The following is a 17,005-nucleotide window of genomic DNA, read 5'->3' as shown; positions in this document are numbered from 1 at the left end:
TGCTCCTCAGGCCAAGGGTCACCGTGGTGGGCGTGCCTCGTTCTTCCCGGCCCTCAGTGTCGGAAGAGCCGTCCTCTGTTTGGAAGCCTCCACCTCGTGCATCCTCCCGGGAGGCAGAGCTGCCTTCTACGGTTTGAGCTGAACAAGCCAAACACTCGCTTTCCCAGTTTCCCAGCAGCTAGTACGTAACACGCGTGGATGCTCCCCTTTCGGGAGCCTGGGGTCCTTGGAGACTCTCTCTCTGGTTTTAAGGCGTTGGGATTCCTGGGACTACTGAGGCCACTTTGGAGTCTTGGCGGGACTGGCTGCGGTGTCTGGGCCTGGCAGTGGCAGCGGGCGGCGGTGGGGGGGGGGACCCTCCGGGAGAGCTCTGTGGTGGTGTTGGGACTCCAGGCAGGCTGCCCCCAAATATGCCACAATGGCATACTGATCATTTTGAACTAAAGTGACTTAAGAAATGGCCAGCGAGTATATGCCCAGTAGTGGGATGGCTGGGTCTATAGTGGTTCTATTTTTAGTTTTCTGAGGGACCTCCATATTGTTCTCCATAGTGGCTGTATCAATTTACATTCCCAGATTTACGTATGTGCACTGCCATGTGTAAAACAGATAGCTGGTGGGAACCTGCTGTGTAGCGCAGGGAGATCAGCTGGATGCCTTGTCGCGACCTAGATGGGTGGGATGGGGGGGCTGGGAGGGAGCTCCAAGAGGGAGGGGATATATGTATGCATATAGCTGATTCATTTTGTTGTATAGCAGAAACTAACACAACATTGTAATGCAACTATACCCCAATTAAAAAAAAAAGAAAAGAAATGGCCAACAAAAGAGGGACACTCTGACCTTCTTCTCTGTCTCCCTGAAAGCAGGAAATAAATCTCTCATGTGAAAAGTACACTCCCTGCATCTGAGGTAGAAGGATACCCTTTGCATCAGAGATAGGGTGTTTGGGTGAGAAGCCCGTATAAACAAACCTTGTGACTAATTCACTACTGCAAGCCCAGACTCTGTTTAGATTCTTCACTCATTGAGCGCCCAAAGCCTAAGTTTCTTTGTCCTGTCAATTCCTCACAAACTTGTTTCTTTGTCTAAAAAGTATAAAAGCTGCCTGCTTTGGCCACTTCTTGAGTCCCATTTCTATGAGACCTCCCTTTTCATGAATTAACCTTTTTTTTTTTGGCCACACCATGGCATGCTGGATCTTAGTTCCCCTACCAGGGATCGAACCCATGCTCCCTGCAGTGAAAGGGCAGAGTCTTAACCACTGATCTGCCAGGAAAGTCCCGTGCTCATGAGTTAAAATTTGTTTCTTTTTCTCCTGTTAATCTGTTTTGTGTCGATTTTATTACTAGTCCAGCCACAGGAACTCAACAGGAGTGGGGTTTTGGACATCATCCCCAAAATCTGGCTCTCCAAGTCTTCTAACATTTCTGTGAACTAATCAATATCTTAAAAATAAAACTTTGTGTTTAACTGGGCCAGAGTTGATTTCTGTTGCTTGCAGTTAAGAACCCCGACGCTCAGAAGGGCAGTGAGTAGCTTGTTCCCTGCAGATAGCCAGTGATGGCGGGCCAGCTTCCTGGTGTCCAGGGCAGCAAGGCTTACCCCACATCCACGGGGACGAAGGTGGATGGGAAAGGGGCTCAGATCCCCACCTTATGCTGCCTCAGGCTCGGTCCATGGTAGAAGGGTCTCAGCTGAGCTTTTCCAGGGAAAGCTTTTTTTCTGGGAAAGTTGTCTTTGAAATCTCTCTCTCTCGTCCCCGTATAATCATGCTGCTTCTTTCAGCCCCTCCGTAGCAATCTGGCCCCATTTGCCTTTGAGGTCTCTGCAGGGATCTGCGTGCAGCCAACTTGGCACCTCACTGCTTTCTGCTCCCTTCACACCTTGGTCTGGCTTGTCCCTGTGCCTGCAGGTCTGTTTGCTTGAAGAGCTTCCAGGTCCTTCCAGTTCCTTTGTCTTTCAGCCTTTCCTCCCGTTTTCAGTCTTCCTGCTAGACCCAGTAAGCTGGCTAAAAAGGGGTCTCCTAGAGTTCATTGTCTTTATTTGCTAACTTCTCTCCTTTCCTTAAACTCTGGTGTCTGACCTTTCCTATGGTTGCCTCCACAGTCTCTCTCGTCTCCCTTTTCAGATTCTTGAGTGGGTTCCCTCCGTCATTTGGCTTTCTATGCCCTCTGTAATAGAAAATTTCCCCTGACACCCTCAACGATTGATTTGAACATTTTGGCTGGCCGATTTATCTTTTCCATAGGTATCTGGGTAGCTGAAACCCTGTCATTTCACAATTCTGACCCAAAGGTGCTTTGTAAAGTCACCAAAGAAATTATCGTCCACTTTCTTATCTTGTAATTATCTGTGTTTTGCTGGCATTCACCGCACTTACTATTGCAGGCTCTTCAATGCCTCACAGACTCCCTTCAGATTATTCCTGGGGGTTCTCAGGGGGGTTTGCTCATGGGCTTGTGAAGAACTACTGTCAGCTCCCAGGTAGGAGTGTCCATCCATTTTTTTTTTTCTATTCTGCTCCGGCCCCCTTCACTGATGTCTGCTGCTGAGACTTCTGCCTCCTGCCAAGGAGTGTAGACCTGCCTCGTCAATGAGTTCGACAGCCAGTGAGTTGCCTTGATGGAGCTCCGGCGCATGGGGCTCTGCCACGGCTTTGGGGCATGGCCACTGGCTGTTCTGTGCCCTCTGCCCCCTTTAGAAGCACGGGATACCTCCTACCTTTATGTATGATGCTTTCCCATACATGGGCCTATAGGGGCCCTGATTAAAGATTTTGGTCAGTTTTTATTTACAGCCTTCCTTTCCACTCAGCATTCACTTCTCTCTTCCAACGAATAGAAGATTTACCATCAGTGGAAAAAAGAACCCCACTTGTCTAACTGAGTCCCTCTTCCATCCAGAAGTCTTTTCAGAAGGCTAGTGACCTGGTCTCTCAGGCAAGTAAATTTCCAGTGGGCTGCCCTGAGCCCGTCTAACATGCTGAGCTGCCCAAGTGGAGGTGGACGCAGCTCAGTTCAAGCCAGAGCCCTTTCCACGTGGGTTTGGAGGTCTAGACACTGGGCACAAAATTGCTAGAATTATCTTTTTCCCATTTGCAAAGCTCTAATAACTAACTGGTAAAGCTTAGGCTTTAGAGCCTGATGGTGCATGTTCTTCTACATAGATATCCTGTAGAGATAAGACCACCCCAGCTCTTACCTTCTCCTGCCTCTTCCTAGCCCCTGTGTAAAACTAGGGTCATCCCGGGCTAGATGTCACCAGTGACCCTTTCAGCCACATCTCCCTGACCTCCTGGTCTTGGGAAAGCCCTCTTTCTCATCCCATTCTGCATTTCTTCTTGTAGCTTTTATCACATCCGTAACCTAAAAACATTATTGTGTGATTCACTCTTTAAGGCTCATCTTTCCCAGGAGGGCAAGGAGGGGGTTACTGTGCCTGTCTATTTACTGCTGTATTTTCAGTATTTAGAGCCTCACCTGGCATTTGACACCGAATAGGAGCTCAATAAATATTTGCATGAATAACCAAGAAGCCCCAATTACAATTGCTATGCTGAACTAAACACTTCGTTTTAGGGAAAACAAGTGAGCTTGATTCTTGTCCTTTAGGTGGTTCCTTGGTGGGTAGAGAGAAGATCTGACTCCATGGGGATCGTTTCTTCACTACATGAAGTTATCTCAGGGTGGTGTACTTGTCTCTCCCCAGGGTTATCACCCCCCAGAGAGCTGTAGTGCTTGGTAAGCATGACTGGAGGGATATAAGCAAGGCTGTTCCCAGGCAGAATCGTGAAGTTAGGGAATGTTTATCTTCAAGATGGAAAGCCTCCGAGCAATATTGTGCAAACTCCTAGTGTCATCTTCAAAAATTCAGCACCCATGGCACCCACAGCTCTGGAAGATGGCTCTGCAGAAGCTGTCGTTATCAGTTACTAACGCGTCACTGCTGCAGTTATCTTACATCTCATACGAACACATGGAAGCACGTGCTAGTGAACACGGTTACAAGTATCATAGTTTTCTGAACCGTATTTCTCCAAATCCCTGAAGATTTGCTTGAAACCATTACTGCTCCTTCTCCAGAGTGGGACTTGCCACACCCTCCTTTAGCTCGGGGCTGTGGGGAGACATAGATCGCTCACCAAACACCCATGTGCTCCTCCACGTTTCCCAGCCTCCTGCCATCAAGTGGGGCCAGAAACATGACTTTTAGTGGCCAGCGGACTGTGAGAAGAAGTGATATGTCTCACTTTCTGGCCGAACAATTTTAGACCTTCCAACTCTCTCTCTCAAACGTGGAGGTCTCATGCTGAGGCGTCAGAGCATCTGTCAGCCTCAGGCCCTGGGCAGAGCTGCCCGCTAACCCATGGTGGGCATACAGCTCAGGCAAGAAACGGATCTTTGTTTCAGTGTAGATTAATCGAGGTCTGTCAGGATTTCTGCTCAGGTGGTTGAACTGAAGAGATTTAAGGCAGGTGCTACTGACAGGTGTGAACAGGTTGAGAGAACCAACTAGGGGGACTAGCTCTAGGAGGCACCAGAGACTAGGGACAGCCAGCACCCCTTGCCACCCTGGGTCTGAAGGGACAAGGAGGAGATATGGTGTTACTGGAGTCCCATGGAGAGAAGCCACAGGGAAGGGAGACACAGCTCCTGCCAGGAAAGAGGGAGCAGGGAAGAAGTACCCATACCCCTCCCTCTTCCTGGTCTCCGGTCTCCCAAGCGCACCTCCCATAGGGACCTGACCAGGAACCAGGGGAAACGTGAGCCTGGGTGATACATTTTGTGAGGGGCAGCCTATAGGGGTACAGAAAAAGGTGGAGAATGGAGCAGTGCCGATGGGGGCATGGAGAATGTCCAGTGCAGAGATCAGTCAGCCCACCCTGAATAAGGTTGGCCCCCCCTAGGCTGTCTTCCTCGGCCCTTGGAGCACCTGTTGTGCCGCATCACCCCGACTGATTGGACATCACCCCTCCAACTGTGGGTTGTTAGCGGCTTGAAAGCAGGCACAGTGCTGCATTCTTGTTATATCCCTAGTATCCTGCAGTGCACCTGCACCATAATCTTGCCACGTATCGACTCAGAAATATACCAGATTACTCTGTGGTTGTGCATGGCAAACTCCCTTCTACAAGATGCTATACTGACACCAGGTATTGTTTCCATTTGCAAAGTTTAAAGATCCAAATAATAAATGGTGGTACCAGTGAGTTTTGTGCCTTAAGTAACCTTATTAATCTACTAGATACTTCGGTCTTATAGGAAGCAGAGAATAAAAACTACTCATTATGGCAAATGTACCCCCTGCTCATGGTCGGTACATGGGGACAATCAGGAGGTGTAGCCCCAAGGACTTGGAAATCAGATCACTGTCTGAGCATTAACACAGAATTTCAGTATAACAGATTAAAGCAGAAATGAGCAAAATCATCTGAAACAGACAGTGCCTCCTGAAGTTCTTGTGTTAATACTCAGCACTAAACCATCAGCTGGAGTCATTCGTATTTTTGAGATTTAGCTAAAGTTGCCACAAATCCCTTCTCCCATGCCCTGTGGTAATTGCAAAGCTTTCCTCAAGATTTCTTTCTTTTTTTTTTTTTACAAATTTATTTATTTTATTTTTGGCTGCGTTTGGTCTTTTTTGCTGCGCGCGGGCTTTTCTCTAGCTGAGACAAGTGCGGGCTTCTCACTGCGGTGGCATCTCTTGTTGTGGAGCACGGGCTCTTGGCGCGCAGGCTTCAGTAGTTGTGGCACACAGGCTCAGTAGTTGTGGCTCCCAGGCTCTAGAGCACAGGCTCAGTAGTTGTGATGCACAGGCTTAGTTGATCCGCGACATGTGGGATCTTTCCGGACCAGGGCTCGAACCCGTGTCCCCTGCATTGGCAGGCGGATTCTTAACCACTGCGCCACCAGGGAAGCCCTATTCCTTAAGATTTCTGTAAGTCTCCAGGAGCCTGGATTCTCATGGTCGTGATGATTCTGAGCTTCTGCCCCTCCTCAGCTCCTGACCCTATTTGTGTCTCCAGTCTGGGGCTTAGCCCTTCCCTCTGCTCCTACCACTGTAAGAACAACTGCACAAAGCCTTTGTGAGTGGCTGACTTTACTGACGTTTTGGGGTGAAGGAGAGGTTTTATATCAGAGACGTGAAAACACTTAAGATTGGATGTATACATTCATCTTCATAAAGATTCTGTGACAGCTCTGTCACTGGTAGTCTCTCTCCGCTCACATTTTCCCAAAGACTCTACTCTGTTGCCCTGACCCCTTCTCTATGTGCTTCTCCACTGCTTCCTCTCTTTCCTCTCTTGCTCTCCTCTGTTCATCATTTTTGTTTTATTTCTTTTCTAACTTAGTTTTCCTGAATTACAAAATGCCTGAATATAATCTGTAAAAACACAGAGGTAGATAGATTTAAGACCTTACACTTCTCTTTCCAGTATGAGCTTTTGCCAATATTTTTAAGTTTTGCTCATCTATTGGCAAAAAGTGGTATCACCTTGTGGCTTTAATTTGCATTTTCCTGATTACAAGTGAGGGTAATTTTTCCTGCATTGTTCATTGGTCCCTTGAGTTTCTTCTGTGAATCGTGACTATATCTTTTGCACTAGAGGCCAATTACTTCCGGATCCATTAGAGAATCTGATTTTCAGAGTTTATAAATGAATACTGAACCAGGAGATGATCTTGCAAAAGTGCTCTCACCCTGTGGGGCCTCCCTGGTTGCCCACTAGCATTCTTCAGGTTATACATATCCTTCCAGCTCTTAAATGCCACCTTCAGTAATAGTCATGCCCTTCTGTTAAGGGCTCTCTATTTTTGGTTGCTCCAAAATAGAATAAGTCCTCACAACCTATCAATCTAGGGAAGCACTATGGCCAGTATAAACCTTGTCAATTTGAAAGCCGTCATCTGATGCTGTAGAACTGACTCAAATTTTTAAAAAAATTTTACTGAAACGCAGTTGATTTACAGTGTTGTGTTAATCTCTGCTGTACAGCAGAGTGATTCAGATCTATCTATCTATCTATCTATCTATCTATCTATCTAATCTATCTATATATATATATTCCTTCTCATATTCTTTTCCATTATGGTTTATCACAGGATACTGATTGTAGTTCCCTGTACTATACAGTAGGACCTTGTTGTTTATCTATTTTATATATAATAGTTTGCATTTGCTAATCCCAAATTCCCAATCCTTCCCTCTCCCACTTTCCCTCCCCCTGGGCAGCCACAAGTCTGTGAGTCTGTTTTGTAGATATGTTCATTGGTGTTGTATTTTAGATTCCACATATAAATGATATCATATGGTATTTGTCTTTCTCTTCCTGACGTAGTTCGCTTAGTATGATAATCTCTCGGTCCATCCATGTCATTGCCAATGGCATTATTTCAAAGAACTGACACAAATTTTTAGTAGAACTGGTACTTGGTTAGTTACCAGCAGTATTTGCTCCTTTTATAGGAAGACCATGCTGTTGGGTTGCCTGGGACAGCCCTCGTTTCGGCACGCTGCTCTGGGTCCCATCAGATAGTATCTCCTTTTACGCTCACAAGTGTGCTGGTGTGGGTGATAAACCACGAGGTCATCCTATCTCTGTGGGGTCTCCAGCAAGTTATTTGGTTTAGGAACCCATCACCATGCAAATGATTTGATAGACACTCATAGGCTGTGGCAATCTTTTTGAAAATGACAAGTCTACTAGTTTTATAAAAGTTGACAATATGGTGGCAGCCTACAACTAAGGGTTTATATCAAACACAGATTCAGAGAACTAGAGAATTTTCTAGCTCACGTTAAAGATAATTTCATTCAGTGGTTGTCAGGGTCATTGAGCCTTTGAAAAGCTGTGGACCTTCTCTTAGGAAGATGAACACCAATACACACACAAAAGATTTTATACATCATTTCAGGATATCCACAAACCCTCTGAAGCTCATCAGAGGGCCCACATTAAGAATTCTGTGTCTAATTCATGTCAAAAAGGAAGACTGAGATTCAGATAGGTGAAAAGACGTGTCAAAAAAAGCAGAATGTGTTAGAAGGAGAAATATACTTAGGGTCCCGTGACATCTGTTCAGTGCTTTTTTTCCCCATGGTCTCCCCTATGTTGCCAAGACTGTTTTATTAGTGAGAAGTTAAAGTTATTTCTGAGTGGGATGTAATTAAGAACTTGGAATAGTCTACTTTTTAAAAGCATGAGTTGGCTCTGTTCTCAATGACTACTTCTCAGATCGTTTCTGGAATTCTCATTAATATTTATGCTGTAATACCTGCTGGTCAGCCTTTTTTGCTGAATGGACACTACAAAAACTTCTGTCCCAACTTACTTGCTGCTACTTTTATGTACATCCCTTGCTCAGGCCACCAGAGCTCTTGCTTCAGCAATGTATCCTGTTAGTCTTGTTCTTACTCACCTTAATTTCCTTTGCCTAAATATTCCTACTCATCCATTAAGATGTTTTCAATGGTAGATTCACTTTATCTTTATAATCTTCTTAACTCCCATAGCAGAGGTTGCAGCTCTTTCCTCTGCCTCCATAATGCTTGGAGAGACTTCTGTTATGACAAGGGATGTATTACATTGATTGTTTTATTTCTCTCTCTTTCCAACCTCATAACCCAGCAACCAAATTGTGAGTTTTGCAAGGGCCAGGACAGTATCTAATTCATGTTTGCATACAGGCAACTAGGCCAGTGCTTAGCATATAGAACATCCTCCAAGTGTTTGTTGAATGGCATGAACAAACAAATTCTCATACTTTCTTACATCCCAATTTACCGTATAAAATCTAAGTAGGGGGGCTTCCCTGGTGGCGCAGTGGTTGAGAGTCTGCCTGCCAATGCAGGGGACATGGGTTTGTGCCCCGGTCTGGGAAGATCCCACATGCCATGGAGCGGCTGGGCCTGTGAGCCATGGCCTGCGCGTCCGGAGCCTGTGCTCTGCAACGGGAGAGGCCACAACAGTGAGAGGCTCGCGTACCGCAAAAAAAAAAAAAAAAAAAAAAAAAAAATCTAAGTAGGGTATAGGATATGTTTCCCTTGCTTTCGGAGAGCTTACTGCTTATTGGTTTAGCTTTTCTTCTGTTTCACAGGTCAAAGAAACATCTTATAGACCTGACAGTCCTTTTTCTCTTTCTTCGGGACTAAATCAGTAAAAAGTCTCATTTACTAGTCACAATTTTGGAGGGAATCAAAAATATGGGTAGATAAATTGCTGCATGTCCCAGAGGGGAAGCACATGAGTTCCTTGCCAGATTTCCATGGCCTGGGACCTCATAAAAGATCTTTTTTTCTTTCCCAGGTATCTGTGTCAAAAAGAGTTTGCTAAGGAGCCAAGATCTTCATCTGTTTATGGTTTTACAGCTGATAAAAAATGCAAGATCATTAGAACTAATTACTGGTTTCATGGCAATATTTATCACAAAAGCTAATTTGAGCCCATTACTAAGAAGTATTATAAAGTTTTGTTTTTTTTTCTTTTTAAACTTATACAGCTACTTCACTAACAAACTGAAACCAATTCAGGAAGACAGTAGACTGCATGGCCTGACATCTCAATGGTTTCCATCTGGACTATGTAATTTCTAAAATAGTTTGTTTCAAAAGCATTCCTTTCTACTTAGAGGAAGATGTTTCAGAGGTTCAAATATGGAAAATTAATTGAGTACACCTTTTTGTGTATCCTTAAGAACTGATTACTTTAAAATGCAGTTAAATAGCTTACTTGCACAAAAGACATAAAGGTATATTCAGATAGGATCACAAGTCCTAAATTTCAAGATCTATGAACCATTTGCTGACTCTTGTGTTTTTCTACTATTGTTTTTGCCTTCTTTTTATATACTGTTGCCTTTTAAATGTGAAACTATTTGCATTTGTACTTTATTCACCTATTCATCCAACAAACAAGTGCTGGTGGTACGAAGGATTTTATTTCATGGATTATATTTAGTTTTGGAGAGAAGATGCATGAGAAAAACGATTAAAAATTTAAAATGCATTCAGACAAAATCGACTTTAACTCAAAAGAAGTTACAAGAGACAAAGAAGAAAATTATATATTAATATAACATTCAATACAGCAAGAAGATACAACAATTATAAATATTTTATATATCTAATGACAGAACATCAAAATATATGAAGCAAAAACTGATAGAATTGAAGGAAGAAATAGACAGTTCCATGGTATTAGTTGGAGACTTCAGTGCTCCACTCTGAATAATGGGTAGAACAACCAGACAGAAGATACGTAAGGAAATAGAAGACTTAAACAATACACTAAACCACCTATGTCTAGCAGACATACAGAACACTCTACCTAACAACAACACACATGTTCTTCTCAAGTGCGCATGAGCTATTTTCCAGAATAGACCATATATTAGGCCATACATTAAGTATCAATAGATTTAAAAAGGTAGATATCATACAAAGTACTTTCTCTAACCACAGTGGGATAAATTAGAAATCAATCACAGTAGTAAAACTAGAAAATTCACAAAATTATGGAGATTAGACAACTAATGGATCAAAGAAGAAATCACAAGTAAAATGAGAAAATACTTAGAGATGAATGAACATGAAAATACAACATACCACTACTTATGGGATGTCACAAAGCAGTGCTAAGGGGAAAATTTAAGCTCCAAATGCTTACATTAAAAACAAGGAAGGAGACTGCTTCAAGATGACGGAGTAGAAGGATGTGGTCTCACTCCCTCTTGCGAGAACACTGGAATCACAGCTAACTGCTGAACAATCATCGACAGGAATACACTGGAACTCACCAAAAAAGATACCCCACATTCAAAGACAAAGGAGAAGCCACAATGAGACGGTACGAGGGGCGCAATCACAATAAAATCAAATCCCATAACTGCTGAGTGGGTGACTCACAAACTGGAGAACACTTATACCATGGAAGTCCCACCCACTGGAGTGAAGGTTCTGAGCCCCACATCAGGCTTCCCAACCTGGGGGTCTGGCAACGGGAGGAGGAATTCCTAGAGCATCAGACTTTGAAGGCTAGCGGGATTTGATTGCAGGAATTCAACAGGACTAGCGGAAACAGAGACTCCACTCATGGAGGGCACACAAAAAATAGTGTGCACATCAGGACCCATGGGAAGGAGCAGTGACGCCATAGGAGACTGAACCAGACCTACCTGCTAGTGTTGGAGGGTCTCCTGCAGAGATGGGGGGTGGCTGTGTCTCATCGTGCGGACAAGGACACTGGCAGCAGAAATTCTGGGAAGTACTCCTTGGCGTGAGCCATCCCAGAGTCCACCATTAGCCCCATGGAAGAGCCCGGGTAGACTTCAGTGTTGGGTCGCCTATGGCCAAACAACCAACAGGGAGGGAACCCAGCCCCACCCATCAGCAGACAAGTGCATTAAAGTTTTACTGAGCTCTGCCCACCAGAGCAACAGTCTGCTCTACCCACCACCAGTTCCTCTCATCAGAAAACTTGCTCAACCCTCTTGGATAGCCTCATCCAACAGAGGCTAGACAGCAGAAGCAAGAAGAACTACAATCCTGGAGCCTGTGGAACAAAAAACACATTCACAGAAAGGTAGACAAGATGAAAAGGCAGAGGGCTATGTACCAGATGAAGGAACAAGATAAAACCCCAGAAAAACAGCTAAATGAAGTGGAGATAGGTAACCTTCCAGAAAAAGAATTCAGAATAATGATAGTGAAGATGATATAGGACCTCAGAAAAAGAATGGAGGCAAAGATCGAGAAGATGTAAGAAATGTTTAAAAAAGACGTAGAAGAATTAAAGAACAAACAAACAGAGATGAACAATACAGTAACTGAAATGAAGAATACACTAGAAGGAATCAATAGCAGAATAACTGAGGCAGAAGAACATATAAGTGACCTGGAAGACAGAATGGTGCAATTCACTGCCGTGGAACAGAATAAAGAAAAAAGAATGAAAAGAAATGGAGACAGCCTAAGAGACCTCTGGGACAACATTAAACGTAACAACATTCACATTATAGGGGTCCCAGAAGGAGAAGAGAGAGAGAAAGGACCTGAGAAAATATTTGAAGAGTTGATAGTCGAAAAGTTCCCTAACATGGGAAAGAAAACAGCCACCTAAGTCCAGGAAGTGCAGAGAGTCCAACACAGGGTAAACACAAGGAGAAACATGCCGAGACACATAGTCAATTTGGCAAAAATTAAAGACAAAGAAAAATTGTTGAAAGCAGCAAGGGAAAAATGACAAACAACATACAAGGGAATGCCCATGAGGTTAACGGCTGATTTCTCAGCAGAAACTCTACAAGCCAGAAGGGAGTGGCATGATATATTTAAAGTGATGAAAAAGAAGAACCTACAACCAAGATTACTTACCTGGCAAGGATCTCATTCAGATTCGATGGAGAAATCAAAAGCTTTACAGGGCTTCCCTGGTGGCGCAGTGGTTGAGAGTCTGCCTGCTGATGCAGGGGACGTGGGTTCGTGCCCCGGTCCGGGAAGATCCCACATGCCGCAGAGTGCCTGGGCCTGTGAGCCATGGCCGCTGAGCCTGTGCTCTGCAATGGGAGAGGCCACAATAGTGAGAGGCCTGCGTACCGCAAAAAAAAAAAAAAAAAAAAAAAAAAAGCTTTACAGATAAGCAAAAGCTAAGAGAATTCAGCACCACCAAACCAGCTCTACAACAAATGCTAAAGGAACTTCTCTAAGTGGGAAACAGAAGAGAAGAAAAGGACCTACAAAAACAATTAAGAAAATGATAACAGGAACATATATATCGATAATTACCTTAAACGTGAATGGATTAAATGCTCCAACCAAAAGACACGGGCTCACTGAATGGATACAAAAACAAGACCCATATGTATGCTGTCTACAAGAGACCCACTTCAGACCTAGGGACACATACAGACTGAAAGTGAGGGGATGGAAGAAGATATTCCATGCAAATGGAAATCAAAAGAAAGCTGGAATAGCAATACTCATATCACATAAAATAGAATTTAAAATAAAGAATGTGTGCTTCTCTGGTGGCGCAGTGGTTGAGAGTCCACCTGCCGATGCAGGGGACGCGGGTTTGTGCCCCGGTCTGGGAGGATCCCACATGCCATGGAGCAGCTGGGCCCATGAGCCATGGCTGCTGAGCCTGTGCCTCTGGAGCCTGTGCTCCGCAACGGGAGAGGCCACAGCCGTGAGAGGCCCGTGTACTGCAAAAAAAAAAAAAAAATTACAAAACATTGCTGAAAGAAATTAAAGAAGACATAAGTAAAGGAAAACATATCACATTCATTGATTGGAAGACTTAATATTGTTAAAATATCAATAATACCCAAAGCAATCTACAGATTGAATACAATCCCTGTCAAAATCCCAGTGATTTTTTTTTGTGGAAATAGAAAAAAACTATTCTAAAATTCATATGGAATCTCAAGGGACTGTGAATAGCCAAAACAATCTTGAAAAAGAACAAAGCTGGAGGACTCACACTTCAAGATCTTAAAACTTACTGCAAAGCCACAATAATCAAAACAGAATGGCACTGGTGTAAAGATAGATATGTAGACCAATGGAATAGAATAGACAGCCTAGGAATAAACCCTTGTTTATATGGTTAAATGACTTTTGACAAGGGTGTCAAGACCATTTGTGGGTAAAATATAGTTTTCTTTCAATAAAAGATGCTGGAAAAACTTGATATCTACATGCAAAAGAATGAAGTTGGACCCTTATCTTACACCATATACCAAAATTAACTCAAAATGGATTAAAGACCAAGTCTAAGACCTATACCAACAAAACTCTTCCAAGAAAATACAGGGCAAAATCTTCACAACATTGTGTTTGGCATTGATTTCTTGAATATGACACCAAAGGCACAGGCAATAGAAGAAAAACATAGACAAATTTGGTTTCTTGAATATTAAAAAAAGTGGAAGGTGGTAAAATAAAGACCCAGAGGCAGGGTTATTGCCAAATAGATTTTATAAGGAAAAAAGCCACTCTATGTTTCCACATTGTGCTGGAAGAAAAATCTGGGGCTACTAGTTGTAATTATTTGCCTTCTTTTTGATTTTGGCACTAAGGCAACTTTACAGGGTCTCAAACTTCTTACCTTTGCTGAAAGATTTTCTTTTTACATATCTATGCGTGTTATTAATGAACTTGGCAAAGACACATCCATTGTATGACTGTTACAAATCTATTTTCCTAAAGGCCTCACTGGAGGTGCCTAGATTTTCTTGCGTTATGCCTCATGAAGTTCCTGTCTCTCTCCGTCTGTTTTTAAATTATGCGTTTGTATCATTGCATCTGTTGATACCAGAGACAAGGCTACACAAAGAAAGTACTAGATGAGGAAAGAGGATGACGTTAAGTCCCAGTTCTGGATTTGCCACCAACCACCTGTGTGTTCTTGGGCAGACCATCCAATGTCTCTGGCTCTGCTCTTTATAAATGGGTGTGACATTAGGTGACTTCTAGGCTCCCTTCTAGCTCCCAAACTATATGCGTTGTTGTTAAGAACCATTACTTGGGTTAAAAGACATCCTAGAAGAGTTTATTTTAACAAAATACATATTGAAGTTGCTATACCTTTCCTCTGACATTAAGGGGCTTTAGATGTTCACAGGCAAAGCCTTGGAGGTCAGGACCCATGTCCTACCATCTTAAGCCCCCCATAATGCCCAGCAAGGTGCCCTGCACTTAGCAAACACTATGTCTATTGATGGTTGGATGAAAGAACAACTTTCCTTTCAAAGGGAGCTGCGTTTTCTACAAAGAGAAACGTTTGTGTCACACTTTGGAGAGGCTGGTCTTTGTGAAGGGCTCTTTCTCACATTAGAAGCAGCTTTCAATACAATGTGTAGTGGTTGTAACCCAGCCTGAGACATTAAATTCCTTGACAGCAGGGGCTGCACTCTGTTCATTTCTGCAGACCCCACAGTGCCTAGTGCAGGGTTTGGCAAATGGTAGGCTCTCAATTAATCTCTATTCCAATGAATTCAGTCAACTCTGTAAAAGCCCTTTGTTTTGATCCAATCACTCTCTCCATTTATTCAGTCAATCTTGCAAATGTGTAAAAAAATTTCTGAACTTCTGTTTCACTTGTCAAAATACATTGGTGGCATTTAGATTTCCAATAACAGTTAATCTTGTATAGACACCCTGTCCTTTTAAAACCACTCCTCTTTCTACTACTTCCCTGATCACAAAGAGAAGAGAAAGCAGAAAGCAAAAAGTTAAAAAAAAAAACACAACCCACCCATCACTAAACCATCCCCTGAGAGAGCCACTGCAAGTTGGATTGCCATGAACGTGAGCTAGAGCGGGAGGAGGAAGGAGGGGATTGCTGTTAGACTGGCTGTCTTATTCTTATTAACTTTGGGGATCAAACCCTCTGCACTGGATTGCAAAAAACCCTCTGGATTTTTTTAAAGATCCAAGCCCTCATGCTGCATGGAGACATGGTCCTCTTGGTGAAAGCTAAGGATATCCCCCAGGAAACAGGCATCTCTCTCAGTGCATCCAACGCTGTTTGCTTCATGCATCTCTACGCAATGGACTGGTGAAATGCAGTTGATAGAGAGGAACAGAGAACCAATATCTTTCAAAAAGGATACATTCTAACGCCCCTCCTTCTCCACCCCAATCTGGTTCCTTCCTGTAAACTCATCTCTGTGAAGGGCAGCACGATGTACCCAGTTTTCGGTATCCGAAGCCAGAAGCCTTCCTCCACCCCACATACACCCAGTCCTCAGATCCAGGAGACTCTATCTGGGAAGTTTTCTCAAACCCCGCCCTTCTTTCCCAAGGCTTCTACAGTCTAGCTCCAGCCTACCGTTCCAGCCTTGCCTACCACTGTGCCCATGAGCTATAGTTTGCAGCTGTGCTTTTTCATGAATTCTGCCTTTGTGCACAGTCTCTCTTTCTGTAAGTCCCCCTCTTCCTCCACTCCTTGTCTTGAGGAACTCATCCTATTGTCTTCAAACTCACCTGTAGTGTGAAGCTTTTGCAGCCCATTTGGACTGCAGACTTTCACAGCACTTACCACGGTGCAATGCAATTATTTGTAAAGGGCTCTCTGTTTCCCTGACTTAAATGGGAGCTTCTGGGGGTGGGGTCTATGATTCCATATCTCAGTCCCCACAGACTCTACAGGTACCTTGAACATAGAAGGTAATAATTCAATCAATCAATGCTTGGTGAATAAATGATTTGGGGATGAGATGGGAGCAGGGTAACAATAAACCAAAATTAGAGAAACTGTGGCCCCTCCCGTTGCAGAGCACAGGCTCCGGACGCACAGGCCCAGTGGCCATGGCTCACGGGCCCAGCCGCTCCGTGGCATGTGGGATCTTCCCGGACCGGGGCATGAACCCGTGTCCCCTGCATCGGCAGGCAGACTCTCAACCACTGCGCCACCAGGGAAGCCCTAGATATATATTTTTAAAGTAAAAAACATGTAATGGTGGCCTGTGGTTGGTAAGGAAAGTAAAGAGGGAGGTGGAAGTGTATGCTCTCTTAGAGAAGGCAGAGCCCTCCAGCGCTGTTCACAAGGCACGGAATGCTGAGACGGGAGAAGTAAAACCTTTTTCTTATTTCCCTTGCAAATGCTTGTTTTTCTTTCTTTTTCCATAATCCTTTGCCATTTGGAGGACACTCGTTAATCTGCAGAGCAAGCCCCCTCTCCAGGCCATTAGTGCCAGGACGATGTGAAAGAGTGGCCTGCCTGGGCCGTTAGTGCCATGGTCATTTACAACACCAGCCCGCTTGGGTTATTAGCGAGCCAGGGCAATTTGAGTGAACAACCTGTCCAGGCAATCAATGCCAAGGTAATTTAAAGGGCCACACCATTGCAGGCCTGTCAGTTAGCAAGGGGTCTTCCTTTTTACAAATGGCATATGCGGCTCCTTGAGCATATCCGGGCCTTCCATCGGGGCTAAGGAAGAGTCTGACCACTGGACAGCTTTCACACACGGCCCATGTGGTTGGTACTCCTGACTTGAGG

The sequence above is a fragment of the Globicephala melas genome, chromosome 13, assembly GCF_963455315.2.
Source record: "Globicephala melas chromosome 13, mGloMel1.2, whole genome shotgun sequence".
NCBI classification, from domain to species: domain Eukaryota; kingdom Metazoa; phylum Chordata; class Mammalia; order Artiodactyla; family Delphinidae; genus Globicephala; species Globicephala melas.
This window is presented reverse-complemented; position numbering follows the sequence as displayed.